The sequence below is a fragment of the Neofelis nebulosa genome, chromosome 6 (assembly GCF_028018385.1).
Source record: "Neofelis nebulosa isolate mNeoNeb1 chromosome 6, mNeoNeb1.pri, whole genome shotgun sequence".
Classification (NCBI taxonomy): Eukaryota; Metazoa; Chordata; class Mammalia; order Carnivora; family Felidae; genus Neofelis; species Neofelis nebulosa.
This window is the reverse complement of record NC_080787.1, coordinates 42745575-42763133: the sequence shown is the minus strand read 5'-3', so window position 1 is coordinate 42763133 and position 17559 is coordinate 42745575. Positions and strand designations below refer to the sequence as shown.

At 46.6% G+C, this 17559-nt stretch overlaps 1 long non-coding RNA gene across 1 annotated transcript; it reads left to right on the top strand.

Annotated features, from left to right (window-relative positions):
• The first annotated feature begins 3144 nt into the window (after positions 1-3144).
• LOC131514177 (uncharacterized) lies at positions 3145-9521 on the top strand. The gene is made up of 2 exons (XR_009262967.1): positions 3145-3216; positions 8817-9521. It is a non-coding gene; the product is annotated as an uncharacterized LOC131514177 (long non-coding RNA).
• The last annotated feature ends 8038 nt before the right edge of the window (positions 9522-17559 follow it).

Sequence of the window (17559 nt, the reverse complement as noted above, 5' to 3'; positions counted from 1 at the left end):
TAGGTATATATGTGTGTATGTGTGTGTGTGTGTATATATATACACATATATGTATTATATATATACATATATAATATTTATACATATATGTTATATATATATATATATTATACATATGCATATATACATAAGTGTACTTTAAAAATATCTGGATCCTTGGAGTATAAGTTGTCGACATCATAATACTTCCCCTTAAATACTTCCACACTTGCGCAATACTTCCGCAAAGATATTTTCTTACATAACTGTAATACCATATTATACTTGAGAAATGTAGTAGTGAGATAATAATGTGTAATATACATACTGACCATATTCAATTTACCCTGTTGTCTCCAGAAAGTTCTTTGTAGCTCCCCCCACCCCTCATTCAAGGATCATTCATTTCTAGTCTCTTTGTTGTCCCTTGAATCTGGAATAGTTCTCTCCAATTTTCTTTGTCTTTCTTGACATTGACATTTTTGAAGAGTCTATGCCATTTCTGTTGTGGCACATTCTATATTCCACAATCTCTCTGATCACTTCCTCGGAATGAATTCAGGTTATACACCATGGTAAGAACACTGCATGGGCGGGGTGTGCTTCCCATTGGGAACCATTTCATGTCAGTTGGTCCTGCTGTGAGTCATGCTAAGTTCATCATTTGTTTAACTGGTGTCTGCCATATTTCTCCATTGTAAGTAATTTGTAATTGTAATTAATTGTAATTATAATTGTAATTGTAATTAATAAGTAATCTGAGGGGATTATATTTTGGTTGTATGAATATCTTATCAACCTCTTACCCAATGTTAACAGTACACCGATGATCCTTGGTCAAGCAGATGATAACACTGTAATATGGTGAATGATTATTTTCGAATTCTATTTTTCCATATACTTCATGGGCAGACTTTGTTTTGTAAAGTGTCTCCACCGTTTGAGTGTCATCATGAGTTCAAAGATTTTTTTTGATTGACTATCTCATAATTCATGACAAATATTGAAGCTCAAATTGTTCCAAATTTGGCCAGTGGGAGCCCCTTCAAGTTGGCTCCTGGGTTCCTTTGACATGTCTTCATTAGAGTTTAAGCACTTTCTGAATTTTCAGTATATCCTGAGGTTGTAAGCTCACCTTGTACTTTCTCTGCTGTAGCACTGAATCAGGCATTTCTTCCAGGAGCCCTACCTGGTTCCTTTTAAAAGAGAATGGTTTTTAAAAACCAAGATCTGGGGACTCAGTGTACTCATTATTGTTGGGATATTGTTATTTCTAGGCCTTTTCAGTGGACTGAGTGTGGAAATGCTTTTCTTTATTTTTATTTTTTTTAGGTTTTTTTTAAAAAAATGTTTATTTAGTTTTGACAGAGAGACAGAGCACAAGTAGGGAGGGGCAGAGAGAGAGAGGGAGACACAGAATCTGAAGCAGGCTCTAGGCTCTGAGCTGTCAGCACAGAGCCCGACGCGAGGTTAGAACTCATGAACCTCGAGATCATGACCTGAGTTGAAGTCAGACACTCTTGTGCCACCCAGGTGCCCCTTTATTTTTGTTTTTTAAAAAAAGTATTTATTTATTTTGAGGGGGGAGGGGCAGAGAGAGAGAGAGAGAGAGAATCCCAAGCAGGCTCCCCACTGTCAGTGCATAGCCCAACGTGGGGCTCAATCCCATGAACGCTGAGATTATGACCTGAGCCAAAATCGAGAGTTGGATGGTTAACAGGCGCCCCTAAGTGTACTTAAAAAATCTTTTTTTAAAATGTTTATTTCTGAGAGGTGGGGAGGGGGGAGAGAGAGGGAGAGAGAGAGAGAGAGAAAGAGAGAGAGAGAGAGAGAGAGAGAGACTGTCAAGCAGGCTCCACGCTGTTCAGCTCAGAACCCGACGCAGGGCTTCAACTCATGAACTGTGAGATCATGACCTGAGCTGAAATAAAGAGTCAGATGCTTAACTGACTGAGCCACCCAGGAGCCCCTAAAAAAACAAATCTTGAATTCACTTTGGTACTTCGAATTGAAATCGAACACCACAGGGTCTTCCTTCCTCTCCTTCCCACATTTCATCTTGACATTTCCTTTCTCACATAGCAAGAACGTGCTTCTCAATAATGTCACTGTACTTACTAATTGTCTCTATCCTGCAATGTACACAAAGTAGTTTTAGAATTACTACTCCAGAGGGGTGGTTATTGCCTGGGTGGTTCAGTCGGTTAATCGTCTGACTTTGGCTCAGGTCATGATCTCAAGGCTCAGGTCATGATCTCATGGTTTGTGAGTTTGAACCCCTCATCGGGCTTGCTGTTGTCAGCCCAGAGCCCACTTGGATCCTCTGTCCCCCTCTCTCTCTGCCCCTCCCCTGCTCACTCCCTCTCTCTCTCTCAAAAATAAACATTAAAAAAAATTACTGCATCAGAAATAACACTAACGACAAGTCTACTAAGTCAGATATGAGCCTTCTGTGTAGTTCTTTTTTCTCTCTAGAATATATCCATTAAGAGTATAGAGTCAGGGTACTATGGCCCAAGTTACTGGAATGTTTTTTTTCCTACATGATTTTATATAGAGTTAGCTGTTGATTTAATTTTATTTTCGAAACATGTAAAATATTTAAATGATTGAAAAACAAAAAGTATATTAAAAGGCATATACGTGGAGAAGTCTCATCCTTAACATCTTCCACTGCATTCCCACCACCTCCTGCAGATAACTGCTTTCATTAGGTCTTATTTCCGCTTCCTGACATTGTTGTTGCTGTTTTAAAATAGCATTGATCCAGCTGCAGAGGAAAAGGGGATTTTAGCTAAAGAAACCAGGTGAATCTCCCTTATGGTCTGGATTAAAAGAGGATAGTACAAAATGGCAGATAAAGTTCTAGTTGGAAATGGGAGTGGGGAGACTGGGGGGGCATACAAGACAGAAGCCATGGAAGCAGGGAGTCCTTCAGGCTAGAGAGTCTCAGAGAGACAACCCTAAAGACAATTGCCTGGGGGCTAATCTTGTAGGAAGTGAGTACTTTCTGAATCAGGGATACCTCCCCTCAAAGTGATGGAAGCAGGTGATTTCATAGGCCCTGCCCTCAGGAATAAAGCAAAGGGGATTGGAAGCATGAGCCAAGGATTATGACTTCACTCGGGCTCTTAGGGAGAGAGGTGACAAGGGATAAAGGCGGGACAGCTGTCAACAAGAGAAACAGCAGGCTGGATCCCAAAAGAGCTGACCTGGGATTCAGAAGCGGCTATGGAGGTTAGGTTTGTGTAAAATGACCGCCCCCCCCCCCCCACCTCTCCGGGTCCCCTATATGACATGGGGCAAGGGCTGAATCCAGCAGTGTGTCCCTGTTTGTAAGAACAAAGGTGGAGGGGTCCAGTGTGTTGAATGAGCCATGGGTTTTGAACATTAAGAGGAATCCTATTTATCTCTGTTGAGCATATGCAAAGATTAAGGCAAACATTGCTTAGAGAAAAATGATCTGCTGTTCAGGGCTGAAGTCACCCTGAGGGCAGTGCTTGCCTAATGACTATTTTACCTCCTTCTTCTCCAGTGAGGAAAATGGTCTTCCACTTGGAAAGGGTAGGGTAAACATTGCAAGGAGGAGATTGAAGTCACGGATAGGTGAGGAAGCAGGAAAGTCAGCCCAAGCAGCTGTAATGAACTTGGAGCCCTAAACCTGATGAATTACATCCTGCAGTCCTGGAGGGATTTGACATGTGATTTCAGAGCTGCTGTCATTAATCTTTGATAAATTATAGAGGAGGGGATTTGTGCTCAGAGACAAGAGATGGGCACATGTGCTCTTGACATTCAAAAAAAGGAAAAGAGTATGTTCTGGAAGTTACAGTGAAGTGTGCTGGGCTGTTCTCACCAGTATGGTTACAGGAAGGTGTGTGCATCTTCAGGAAAGTTGGTTTTGAGTCCCAGCTCCAATCCTGGACTAGGATGGGACCAAGGCAGAAATTTGGAGGTTAGCTCCTCATTTTCAGGACCCGGGTTGCCCACAAAGGGTCAAATCAGGGAGAAGAAGGACAGTTTGGGGATGTTCTCATGGCCCCTTGGATAGTGATACTTGATTTACCACTGTGCACCTCCAGCAACCATGTCTGTCTGTCTCAGATTGGTTTTCCCAGAAGCAGACCCTGAGATGAGGGAGTGGGTAAAGGTATTAGAAAGTGTTCCCAGGAGATATCAGTAGGGGTGTGGGGAAGTGGGACAAGGGGAGAAGGCCTACGGTTAAGTAACTTGAATTTAAATTAAAAAAAAAAAGTGAAGGCCTGGGGTAACTTTGGGTCAGCCCCACAGGGGAATTCAATAAATAATGCAGGTATCACTTCCTTGTCTTGATCCTAAAGGGGACTGAAGTTTCTTTACTCCTATATTGTCACTGATTGTTTATGGGATGCCCTAGGGGGATGTGAATTTCCAGGGACGGTAGCCTACAATAGCTCTCTGACAAAGAGACTCAGGTGCTGGCTGACTCAGGAGGGTGACTACTAGGAGCTGGTTGGGGCTCAGAGGGTATGCGGGTGGGTGCTGACTGCCTTCACACACTGCCCAGACCCACAGCCCTGGCCCAGCTAGTTGAGCCAATCAGATTCCCTAAGGTTAGCCAATCAGATTCCCTCTCCTGAGAGCCTGGAGCAGGGCCCAAGATCTGCAGGTGGAGTCTGGGCTTTGTGCAGCAGCCGTGCTCCTCCATTTGGGCTCCTGGGACATTTGTCGTGGAGTCCGACTTCTCCCCATCCTTTGAATACCGTTCTAAAACTCGCTGGAGGTCTTGATGTATGGGAGCTGCTGGCCCGAGGCAGAACCAGAGAGCTAAAAATTTGAGCATCCGTTGTAGCTGGGACCGGGCATGGGACTCAGGCTGCACCAGTTGGGAGAACCTATATGGTACTTCTGTTTGGGAGCAAACACAAAACTCTGCATGGTGTCTGTATTTTACTGGTTCTGCTGACAGCCCAGGCTTCTCATTTTGGAGATATTATGTCAAATTCCTGACATAGAGGTGGGAGCAGCGCAGTTTCAGAAGGGTGGAGTTCCTGGTATCCAGTGCCAAGCTATTTCTTTTTTAGGGAGGACGCATTAAATGTGACAGACTGAGGAATGTTGTGGGCATTGGCTCCTAGGAGTCCAGAGAGGCATTCGACCAAGTGTCCTGGCCATCCCAGTGGACAGATGGTGGAAAAATGAGGAACGAATCACTAGTTCAATCACAGCAAAGGGAAAAGGTGGCTAATATGTCAATACTGGCTGGAAAGAGGTCTCTAGTGACATACCACAGGGATCTCTGTTAGTCCTGTCCATTCGACATTGTTATCAACACCTTGGATAACGACACTACAGGTAACACAAAGCTAAGAGAACTGGAAGAAGCATCAGGTCCCAGAATAAGTTTTCAAGATGATCTTGATATCCTAGAAAACTAGGAATGAAAATAAAACTTAATCGAATATGCATTAGTTCTATACTGAGTTAAGACCAAAAAAAAAAAAGGCAATTGCATAATGATACTTGAAAATGGTGGGTGGAGAAAAAAACTTCAGAGGGAGAAGGAGGAAGTATTCCTCTTTACATATTTACACCCCACTTATTCCACAAAGGATCTTAGGGAACTTGCAAAACTACACGAAGTAGAAAAGAGCTAAAACATAGTTGAGAGAATTGCAGTAGGAGTTAAAAGTAGCAAAATAGTAAAAGCACAGTTCAGACCGATCCCCAGATGTGCACATCACCCCATCCTGTAGATGTGACAAGTCATGCGTCGAGCTCCCTTGTGGCTGAGGCAAAGAGGGAAAACTTGATTTGTTTGAGATTTTCTAGCACACATAAAAGACAAACAAACCATTTATTCAGTAGAAGCACTGCTTTTTCTATATAGTCAGACCTGAGAGAAAGATCTCTTCTGGGTCCTTATAAAAAGAGCACCTTGTGAAGCAGGGGATGGAGTCCTCAAAAGGCAGGATATCAAAGCGAATTCAGTGAAAGCAATTCTCCATGGAGCCAGGAAAATGTCTCAGCAACAGACCTAGAACGGTGTCTACCTCTCTAACTCAGTGTTTCTGAACTCGTCCTCATTATCACTTCCCAGGGAGGTTGCGGGGGGCGGGGGGGGGGAGGCGGGGGGGGGGGGGAAGGCGCAATCTCACTTCATCTCATTTCATTTCTCCCTCCCCTACATAAATTAAATGCTAAGGAGTAACATTTACTGGGTAGAGTTGAACTTAGGATCATAAAGCTTTGAAATATCTAAGGATTTTTGCTACCCTCCCTAACACCTGATTTCCACCCTCTTGGGCCCCTTCTGACCCTGAGAATGCACGTTCTACTAGGGTGGAGGACTACTTGTCCTTCACAATCCTTCTCAACACTCAACTTGCTCAAGGTGCATGCTCTCTAGAAAGTTTCTGGATTTGGTGCACTGCCCCTCCTGGTGTAGGTTTTGTTGTTGTTGTTTAACCAGTTTGACTCACTGTTGCACAACTGGGAAGTGGCTTTATTTTTCTCCATCTCTCGTTTTCAAGCTCTCTGTTGGAGTTCTCTTCCTCACCCTTTGACACTGTCTCAGGCAGAGCCTCTGTAGCTTTGGGCCCCCATCAGGTATAATAACTAGCCTTATTTTGGCTGCTTCAGCTCTCCTTCAGGCTTCAAAAGGTCAAGCTCAGGCTAAATCAAAACTTCTATCTCACACCAAACCCCAGGCTTCTCCCCGCCCTGTGCCTCCCCTCCTGCCTGAGCTAGGGACCTGCCTATGGGAGGGGACATTGTTTGCTTTTTACCACTTTCTCTCCCATCTCGCCTGTCCTTCTGGGCCTCCCTTTTGTGTGGAGCACTCCCCTGGAGGAGGGGCACATTCTGCAGAGGACTTGCTGCTGGGTTGTCACACCCAATGATGAGAGGGAAGCCACCCCCATGTCCTCTCTGTTCCTCTGCCACTGCTGGCCTCTCCAAACAGCTTCCTACACTCCTTTATAGTTCCCTGGGAAAGAAGCAGGCCTTAGCCTCCCTGTTCCAGAGCCTGGGAGCAAGGACAAGGATGCTCCTCAAGCTTCTGTCCAGTGGGCAGAGCATGTTGGCCTACTGGTTTCTCTGGTTCAACCAGTGTCCAGCTGGGCATTGAGCTCACTCTCCCCTTTTGAAGGCTTGCCACCCTCCAGGTGCCTCCCCTAGACCCCTGTGCTTTGCTTGAGGGCTGGAAGAAGCGTCTCCCTCCCTTCCTTCATGGCAAAGGGAGGGCTGGGGAAATATCCCAGCCTTTTTTACTAGACTAACAACTCTCTACTCCTAGCAATGCCCCTACTTTGGGTAGCTGGGTGGCTCAGTTGGTTGAGCATCCAACTCTTAATTTTGGCTCAGGTCGTGATCTCATGGTTCTTGAGTTCGAGCCCCACATCGGGCTCTGTGCTGTGAGTGCGGAGCCTACTTGGGATTCTCTCTCTCTCCCTCTCTCTCTGTTCCTCCCCCACTTGTGCTCATGCTCTCTCTCTCTCAAAAATAAATAAATAAGCTTAAAAAAAAGAAATGCCCCTACTTTAATGGATGCTCTCTGAACTTCTCATGTTCTCTTGTGGTGCTGGAGGTGGGATGGCAGGCCTGAATCATTCACCTTTGAATAAATCCTGTAGGTATGTTCTGATGCCTTCCTCTTTAGAGTGTGGGGGACACTTTTGCTACTGTCCTCCCCTTTGGAGGCAGTGGCAGAAATTCTGAGACTGGAAAAGTCCCATCCAATACCCCACTGGGTGTTCAAACTTCCTCGTTGGTCAGGACCCCTTCCTAGGACTTGCTTGCCAAGCTTGTTTAACCTCTAGCTCAGGGAAACCCCTTCCAGTGGTCACAGGCTGTGGCCACAGCCCCTCCTGGCTCAGGGATTGCTCCAGACCCTGCCTTTCCACAATTTCCCAGAAAGTATCTCTCTTCACTTCCTCTCTGCTGCTGGTAAGGTTAATTTCATAGCACCTCCCCCATTTTGGTGTGCACTCCAAGCTTGTTCCTTTTGTTAGGAACAAAACAGGGGAGAATTCAGAGGCTTACTTCTCCTGCACCCCCTGAGGTTGGCCCAGAAGCTCAGTTGACCTCTTCTGGTTGGGATGATGAGTGAGAAGGCGAATGGGAAGGAGCTGAATCTGGGGCTCATGAAGGAGAAGTAGGGAGAAAGGAGGTGAGGAAGCAGGTGGGGGGTGGGGTAAGAGGTGTGGGTTGGAGCTTGGAGGAAGGAGAGACATGGTCTGTGCTTGTTTTTAGGTTCTGTGGTTTATTTATTTATTTATTTATTTATTTTTGAGAGAGAGAGACAGAGAGAGAGAGAGAAGGGTGAAGGGCAGAGAGAGGTGGACAGAATCCCAATCAGGCTCCACACCACCAGCATAGAGCTTGACGTGGGGCTCAATCCCATGAACCGTGAGATCATGACCTGAGCCAAAATGAAGAATCAGATGCTCAGCAAACTGAGCCACCCAGGTGCCCTGAGACTCTGTGGCTTCTGAACCACACCGGGCAGCAGAGCCTCCGAGCTTCCAGCCCCCATTTCCCAGAAAAGGGAATCCACAGGGCGACATGTCTGAATTCTGAGTGGGCCACCTAGAGAGAGTAATGACTTTTCTCTAGTGGTGAGCCTGTGGCCAGGTAGTGAGAAAGGCTGGGTAAGAACAACTCCAGCCACGTTTTAGTTTCATGAGAGGCCCATTAATTCGTCCGATAGGCTTTGCTCTGTGGCGCTCACAGCGTTTTGTTTCTCACCCTTGTTGTGTGTCCGCTGAGGTCCAGTTGTAGCTCTGCTCCATGTTTTCTTCTCTTGGGGACCGCAGCTATGGGATAAGGCACTAAAACGTTCCTGGTCTTCATGACAGCAGGGGGAAGGAAAGCCAGAAAACCGCTACTAGCTCTTAAAACTTATGCCTGAAAGCAACGTGGGTGACTTCCGCTCACATTTCATGGGCCAAATCGAATCATATGGCAGTGGCCACATGGACGCCAGGATGGCAGTGTGTAACGCTGGATCCTGGAGACAGTGCTACAGTCTTTCATGGGAGGCTTAGATACAGCCGTTGCATGCTGTCTGAAGTCTGACAAACAAGATCGTCAGAGGAGTTGTGAAGGAAGCTGCCACGTGGGGAATTGCATTTTTCCCCGAAAGATGACTTCATCTTGTTCGATCGCCATCTTATGAAATTCTTTGGCTGTCCAGCAAGTATCGATAAGGGAAGCTGTCCAAGCACATGGCTATGAGCCACATTGCCGCATAAGTCCCTGACACACACCTACCGGCTGGCTGAGGTTTTTTCCCCCCAATTTCCGTCTCCCTGATGCCCCATCCTCCCCCTGTCCCCCCACCACAACATTTATTTTTCACCCACTTCATTCCTTCTTTGAGCTCCAAAATCCGGATGACAGTGACTCCTCTGTGGTCACCGAAGATTTTCAAACTCCTCTCTCAAGAGGCTGGTCATTTCCACTCAGGGCACTTTCTTACAATTTGTCCAGCGGAGCCATGGGGTCTTAGGAGGTCTTTCTGTCTGAGGAGCCGATTTTCTACCATAAATGTGATTCGCTGAAAGAGGTTGGCATGCTTTTTTCTTTTTATCGTTCGGAAGAATTTTAATATTTTATTAAATCATCTGGCTAGAAAAGAAATGACTAAAAACCATTGCTATGAAAGCACCTTAATAAAATAAATACCCGGGACCTATTTTTTTTTCCCCATCACCCCTTCCGTTTATGAGCTCAACTGATGTTCACCCTTGATTCACACCCAGGTTGGATCCTAAAGTGTCTGTCCTGCTCCTGTGGGGGCCGGTGCTCTCTCTGTCTCTGAGGCCCCTCACACAGCGATGAGACACCTTTCCTGGAAGGAGGTTTCATTCTGCCTCCAGGGATGTTTCTGGGCCACAGCCATAGGCAGCCCATTCCCCTTCCGGGTGGGGAGAGCTCATGAAAGAGGCAGCCTCATTTCATGTTTTTCTGCCTCCTTATCAACTGGGACAGTTTGTTTTCTCCCTCTGACTCAGGGATTCAGAATTTCAGGACTGGAAAGGGACTTCCCTGCTGTTTCCTTCAAGTGACAAAAATGCAAAGCTAGAGTGTGGCTGCCTATAGTGAGCCTTGTTACATTTCATCACTGAGAAATATTTAGAATTGTCTTTTCCAATCAGACATTTTCCTAGCCAGTTTATTTACTTGATTTGGATTTTGAGGAGGCTCATTTCCTACCATGCCTTGTTTTGTTTCTTTACTGGCCTTAGCCGGGTCTTTTGTGAGTTGGTAATTTGCTCTCTGGTCTCTTAGCAACCAGGAACTTTTCCAGCTCACCCAGGAATCAGACCTTGGAGTTGCAAAGTTTATGACAGAACCTGCTGAAGGACAGCACCTCTCCCAGAGCCAATAATTTTAAACCAATGTTTGAACAAGGAAATCAACCAGGGTTTCAGAACATGTACATTCATAAAGGCAACAGCTAACAAAACACACATCTGACTCTCCAGAATGGTTCGATTGTCTCCTGGTCCAGTCCCAGCTGGCTGAGTTCTCCCTCTTTCTTTGTGGCCCTCTACAGCACAAGGCACTTCCCCTTCCTCGCTCTTGGGCTGATGTGAAGCAGGTGGAGCCTGCCTGGAGAGAAAACCCCAGTACCCTGCCTAGAGGAGGAGGATGAGGAGGTCCTGAGTCTGCTCTTGTTATCCAGGGTGAGGCAAGCAGCTGGCCACATGGTCTCTGCCAGTCTCATTCCGGAAACATGCATTATTCCACAATTTTTGTGCCCACTATGTGCTGAAAACCGCCCTAGGGAAATGCATGGAACATAGCCCTGTAAAGCTCACAGTCTAGCAAAGACAGACATAAATCAATCAGTTGCTATCCAGTGTGATAAGCCTGACATCTATGATACACACAAAGGAGGGGGAGGAGAGAGAATTCAGCCTGGGGAGTGCAGTGGGAGCCCATGCGCATGACTGCACTGGAGGCAGAATGGGGGCTCATGGTGGTAATTGAGGGAGGAAGCAGGGAATACCTCTCTCCACCTTTAGTATGCTGAATCACATACTTCCGGCAGGGAGCCCCAAGTTCAGGTATTAGCTAGTGTGAGAGTTTACTAATTCTTGGGGTTATCTATGGCTAAAAATCACCCCAAAACTTAGGGATATAAACCAGCCACTCTTTTATTGTGCTTTTGGATTCTGTGGGTCAGGAGTGAGAAAAGGACATAGGGGATGGCTCTTCTTTGCTTCTTGGTGTCTGGAGACTGGGACACCAGGGGAGGACTTGAATGGCGGGGGGGCACCTTCGACTGCAGCATGTTGGGGGCCATTTCCAGTATAGTTTCTACACTTGGGTCTGGCAGCTGGGCTGGGCTGGCTGATGTAGGGACTTGGCCAAGACCAGCGTCTAGATTGTCTCCATGTGCCCTCTCCAACATGGAGGTTTCAGGATCATGGGACTTCTTACATGGAGGCTCAAGGCTCTGAGAGCAAGTATTCCCTGAAGGCAGAGCGGGAGCTGCATGGCCTTTTGGCCCTTGTCTTGGCAGTCATATAGCATTACTTCCATGTGGAAGCCAAGGCCAACCAGATGAAGGCAGGGGACATAGACCCACCTCTCACTGGAAGGAGGGTCAAAATATTTTCAAGTGTGCTTAAAGCACACCACACAAGGAGCTGGAGCTAGTGAGGTTTAGTCTGACTCTGACCCTTCCTTTGCTGTGTGACTTTGGGTTAGCTACTTCATCTCTCTGGGATCCAGTCTCTTTGTCTATACAATGAGGGGTTCACCTGGTTAATCTAAAATTACAAGGAGCAGTTATTACCCATTGATTGCCAAATTTTGACAATAGGAATGGATCACCAGTTGAATCATGTGGCTCACTGAGTAGGTATGATTTTTAGAATTAACCGCTGGAATGGATTTGAAGAACCACGGTCTAGCTCCCTTGTTCTACAGAGGAGAAAACTAAGGTCTAGAGAATGTAAAGGTTCAGGAGTAAGTTAATGATGGACATTAACTAAAGAATAGAACCTGGGTCCCTGAACCCATCACCCTGTGTGTTTTCTACACACCTTATTGCACTTGGAATTACGTATGGGATTTCATTCGAACATCCGCCTTCAGGAAGACATCTCTTAATAAACTTAAGGATATCTATAAGTGGCCATATGGAAATTTTCCACTGGGTCCAACCTGAGAAGCTGTTAATTGGGCAGATCTGTGCTCACTGGCTGACCCCTCTGGGGGCCTTGCCAGGTCAGAGCAGAATGACAATGGACCTGGGAGGGGGGGCTGAGAAGGGGTGAGTTTACTTCCCGTTTGGGTCTTAATTTTTTTTCATACTAGCCATATTCGGAAATGGCTCCTGCGCATATATAATAGGGTGATTGAGTTAAATGATAAATGACAAGAGAGGCCACAGCAGGTGGGAAAGCAAAGCACTAGAGAAGGATTTCAGCTTAAATTGCAAAGGACCTTGAGCTGCTGAGGGAAAGACGGGAGGGCAGGAGGGCCCCGTGGTAACAGGAACAGAACAAGAACTGGTGAAAAGAGCCATGTGGCTTGTTACAGCCCCAGGAAGGCGGGGGGGGGGGGGGGGGGGGGGGGGAGGGGTGGTGGGGGGAGAGAGAGGGAGAGAGATAGAGAGAGAGACTCAGTATGGAAATATAAACAGGGGCTCCTGCGTGGCTCAGTCAGTTGAGTGTCCAACTCTTGACTTCTGCTCAGGTCATGATCCTAGGGGTGTGGGCTTAAACCCTGTGTGAGCATGGAACCTGCTTGAAATTGTCCCTCCATCTCCCTCTGTCCTTCCCCCCTCTCTAATTAAAAAAAAAAGAAATATAAACAAGACGTGAGGTATTTAAAAAGTGGGGGATCCTGAAGTCACATTTAGTGTTGGGAGGGAGTAAAGCAAAAAAAGTAGATAGTAGGTTATGGAACATTGTATCTTCATGATAAACGGGCTTTTCCGGAGGAGGCTCCATCAGAAACATGGCCTTCAATAAAGTTAGCCCGGCAGGGCTGTTTTTGTCGCGTTGTTTGGGGACTGATTGGGAACAAGGCTCATCTGTGCTCAGCCACCAGTCAGGATGCTGGGGGTTTGGAGAAACAAAACAATGAGGAGGAAAACCACTGCGCTTTCTGGCAGGAACCTGGCTCCCCACCCCATCCATACCCTCCCCAATCCCTCACCTCCTGCTATTGTGCAGCTAGGTCCGTCACCCTCGCCCTTCTGACCCATCCCATCCTCATCCCAATTCAACACAACTTGTCATGACTGTCGTCCACCTGCCCATTCTCATCTCTGCCTGCATTTTTACCCCCTTGCATTTCATTTACAGATTCCTTTCTTTGATGCTACGACAGCCTAAGCCTCTGTAGGATTAAATGCCCAAGACACTAGACCTTAGGGGTGTGGGAATTTGACACCTGTAAAACAGGGCATTTTGATCTCTTTCTTTTCGTGATTATGCAGACAATGATATTTGTACAGCGCACTGGGATGGAGGACTCCAGCCCAGCCCAGGGGCTGAGGTGCGTAGGCAAAAGCTGAGATCCGTTCTCACGACATGGTTTTGGAGGCTCCACAAAGGACTGTAGGATTCTGCACACTCCCATCACAATGCACTGTCCCTGTAGACTTGTATGTTGCCTGTTTGCCCTTTGGCTGACTCACCAGGCGATATCAGTTCCAGGGACATGAAGGCCTCATCCCCCTTCTGGTATCTAAGGCAGCAGCAAAATGGAAGAGCTGGATGGTGATGCAGTCACAGCTGGATTGGCTGGTTTGCCAGGAAAAAAGCAGCAATGGTGTTCAAATGTATTCTGAGGGAAACTATCACATATGTAATGTATACATGTATATACATATGGGCCCTACACCCAACCTATTGAATCAAAATTCCAAGCAGCGGGACCTGTCAATTGGGATTAAAAACCACCTTCAAGTGATTCTAATGTGCAGTTGGGGTCACACATGCTGGCTCGAATCAAAATGGGATCTCCCTAGAGGTGGACATATCACTCCCTAACACCTCAATAATGTCAGTGTTCTCTGAACAGGAAACAGGGGGAAAGGCCAGCCCACGGTGGTCGCCACCAGGAGTATCACAGTACTCAGAGCAGTAAAGGAAGGAGCCCGAGGGGAGTGGGGCTGGGGGATGACAGGAGGAGCACCTGTGAAGGCCTTTGCAGGTGGAAGTGGCCATCCTTGGACACTGATGGGATGTGGAAAGAGAGGGCGAGTGAGGAGATGATGTCGGATGGGGTTTCCAGAGAGCCCTGGGGAGAATAGGGAACCTGGAGGGGTGGCTTCTGTGAGGATGTGACAGTTCCAGTCGGACGTGTGGAGCTGGAGATGCCCATGGGACAGATCTTGTGGGACAGACGTACAGGCAGGTGAGTGGGATGGAGGCTGGAGACACATGGCTGAGAAGTGATGGCTGAAGATGGCCACACGCAGCAGGGGTCTCTCTCCCGGGAGTATCCCACCCACCCCCAGAGTCATCCCTGACCTGGGCCCATTCAGTAGAACCCCGCCCGGACCTCCTGCTTCCAGTCTCTCACGTCCAATAATCCATTTCCCACACAACCTTCTGAATGATCTTCCTAACACAGAACTGTGATCTTTGGACTCATAAAGCTCTTTTCCAGACTCCTGCTACCTGAGCGAAGAGGTTCTCAGCCTTGGCCACACATTAGATAACTTGTAGGAGTGCTTAACGAACTCTGGGCTCTGGGCCACCCTGACACCACCTCCTCTGACTTTCTGATTTAACTGCTCTGGGATTGCCCCTGGGCATTGTTATTTTTACTACATTAAAAAAAAAAAGTGAATGTTTATCTATTTTTGCAAGCGAGAGAGAGAGAGAGGTGGACAGAGGATCTGAAATGGGGTCTGCGCTGACAGCACAGAGCCCGATGTGGAGCTTAACTTTATGATCTGTGAGATCATGGCCTGAGGCGAAGTTGGATGTTTAACCGACTGAGCCACCCAGGAACCCCGGTACTTTTAAAAAAATGTTTACTCATTTTGATAGAGAGAAAGCATGGGTGGGGAAGGGGCAGAGAGAGAGAGAGGGGGAAACAGAGGATCCAAAGTGGGCTCTGACCTGACAGCAGGAAGCCCAATGTGGGGCTCGAACTCACAAACTGAGATCATGACCTGAGCTGGTCGGATGCTCAACTGACTGAGCCACCCAGGTGCCCCTGGGCATTGTTATTTTTAAAATGCTCTTCTGAAGACTCCAATGTGTGGCCAGCATTGAGACTACTGACCCTCAGGATAAAGTCCAAACTCCTGGGCATGGTGTCCAGGACTCTCCCAACAACCTTCTGCTTACCTCACCTGATTGATCTCCCTCTGCTTATTCCTTGAGCTCAAGCCCTCCTGCCCCCTCCCATTCCCTGAATACACCATGCACTTTCATGCTTCTATGACTTCACACCTGCTCTTCCTCTGCTCAGAAAGCCCTTTCTGCTTGTTGGCTACACGCACATCTTTATTCCAGGCTCACTCAGCCTAAGCATCATCTCCATCTGGAGGGCTTCCTCGGCCTTCCAAGGTAGTGATTGCTTTTTCTCCAGTGCCTCCACCTGGTCCTGTTCATCCATTTCAGTGCCCAACACTAAATGGCACAGATGTTTTTCATCTTTTCTCTGAACTTCGCTCATCCATTTACTGTGGGACTTGGGGCACTTTGCTTTAGACTTGCTGGTCACCACCTTAGCTATAAAAGAGATAATGAGGCCTACTGCGTGAGTTTCTTATGAGGATTAAATGAAACGATTTGTGTCCAGTGTAGGGCGTGTGTACAGGGCCTTGTACAGAACAAGCCCTCTACCTGTGGACCAGTGCTGCCCAACAGAAATATAACAAACACCAAAGTGAGCCACATATACACATTAGCAAAGTAAAAAGAATTGAAATCAATCTCAGTAGTATATTTTATCTCAACTCAATATACCCAAATATTACCTCTGAACATTTCATCAATATAAAAATTATTAATGAGCCAGATTTTCATATAAGTCTTTGAAACTGTTTATTTTTATATTATAAGTCTTCAAAAGCTGTTATTTTACAGTACTAACACATCTCATTTCAGACTAGCCATGTTTCACGTGCTCAATAGTCGTACGTGGCCTGCAGCTACTATCCTGGACAGCGTGGTGCCAGATTCAGGAAATTTCTGTGAATTTCACGAGGATACGCACAGTATCTGATTTTCCTCTGCGTCACTCAATGCTTCTCACAGGGTCGTGTTTAATACATGTCTATGAGATACTATTGAGCTAAGTCAGGTAGTTACAGTCATATCATTGGGCAGCTTGCCAAGGACAATAATTGATAAAAAAAAATCACAAGCTATAATGACAGGCTGGGGAAACCAGCCAGTGACTGAAAGTGAGGCAGAGCCAGAGTGGAGGAGCGTGGGCCATCTCTGCTGAAGGTCTGAGGTTAAAAACCCAGAAGGGGAAAGGTCTAGGTGTTGGTCTTGATGCTATGGCCACTGATGCTTGGGTTCCTTTCAAATTAGTCTCATGCTAAATGACAGGCAACCAGCCTTACCCAATGACAGAATGGGTGGCCTTTTTTTTTTGGTGTGGGATCTTGAGACCAAGACAGGAAAATCACTTGACTCCAGAAACCTCCCTGACTAGGCTGAGTTCCAGGGAATGGTTATTAACACAGACTTGTGTTTGAGGTCTGAGTTCCACCATCAATGAGCTGCGTGATCATGGACTACTTACTTCACCTGAGTTTTAGTTTCTGCCATCTGTGAAATGCAGAGGGTAATAGTAACATCTGTATCATAGATCAAGGTCTTGCCTTGCCAAGACCATGTACTTCTGACACGGCTTCTGATTATCCTCACCTCCTGGTATTCACTCCCTGGGTATCCCCTCCCTTTGGGTGTATGTGGGTCTTGGTGGCTTGTTTCTAACCAGCAGAGTATGGCAAAGTGTTGGAATGGCACCTCCATGAGTAGATTCCAAAGGCTCTGACTTCCATCTTGCTGGCACCCTGCTTGCTGGTACTCTCTGCTCTCTGAGGAAGCAAGCTGCCATGTTACGAGATGCTCCATGGGGAGGTGCAAATGGAAAGGGATAGTGGAGGTCTTGAGCCATAAGCTGGAAAGAGCTCCATGAGGAATGGACTCCAACAGCTCAAGGGGAAGTAAGTTTCCACAACCACGTGAGTGAGCTTGGAAATGGAACCTTCCTGTTGAGCTTTGAGATAAGACTGAAGTCTCCTGGGAGCCAGAGGACCCAGCTAAATTGTGCCTGGAGCCACAGAAACTGCCAGGCAATACATGTGGATTGTTTTAAGTTGCTAAGTCTTGGGGTAATTTGTTACACAGTAATAGATAACTAATGCATGCATGAAGCAGTCTGACATAGCATCTAGAACATAGAAGGTACTCATATCACTTTAAATATCACTCTTAATAGTGGTAGTAGAGAAGTTGCCTCTCAGTAAGGGGGTTTTGTCCCCTACCACAGAAATTCTAAGCTAGGCAGCCTATCCACAGCTTTAATGAACAGCCAGGATGAAATTAGACTTGCTTATGTGGAGTCATAATTGTATTTTTAAAATTACATTCATTCCTT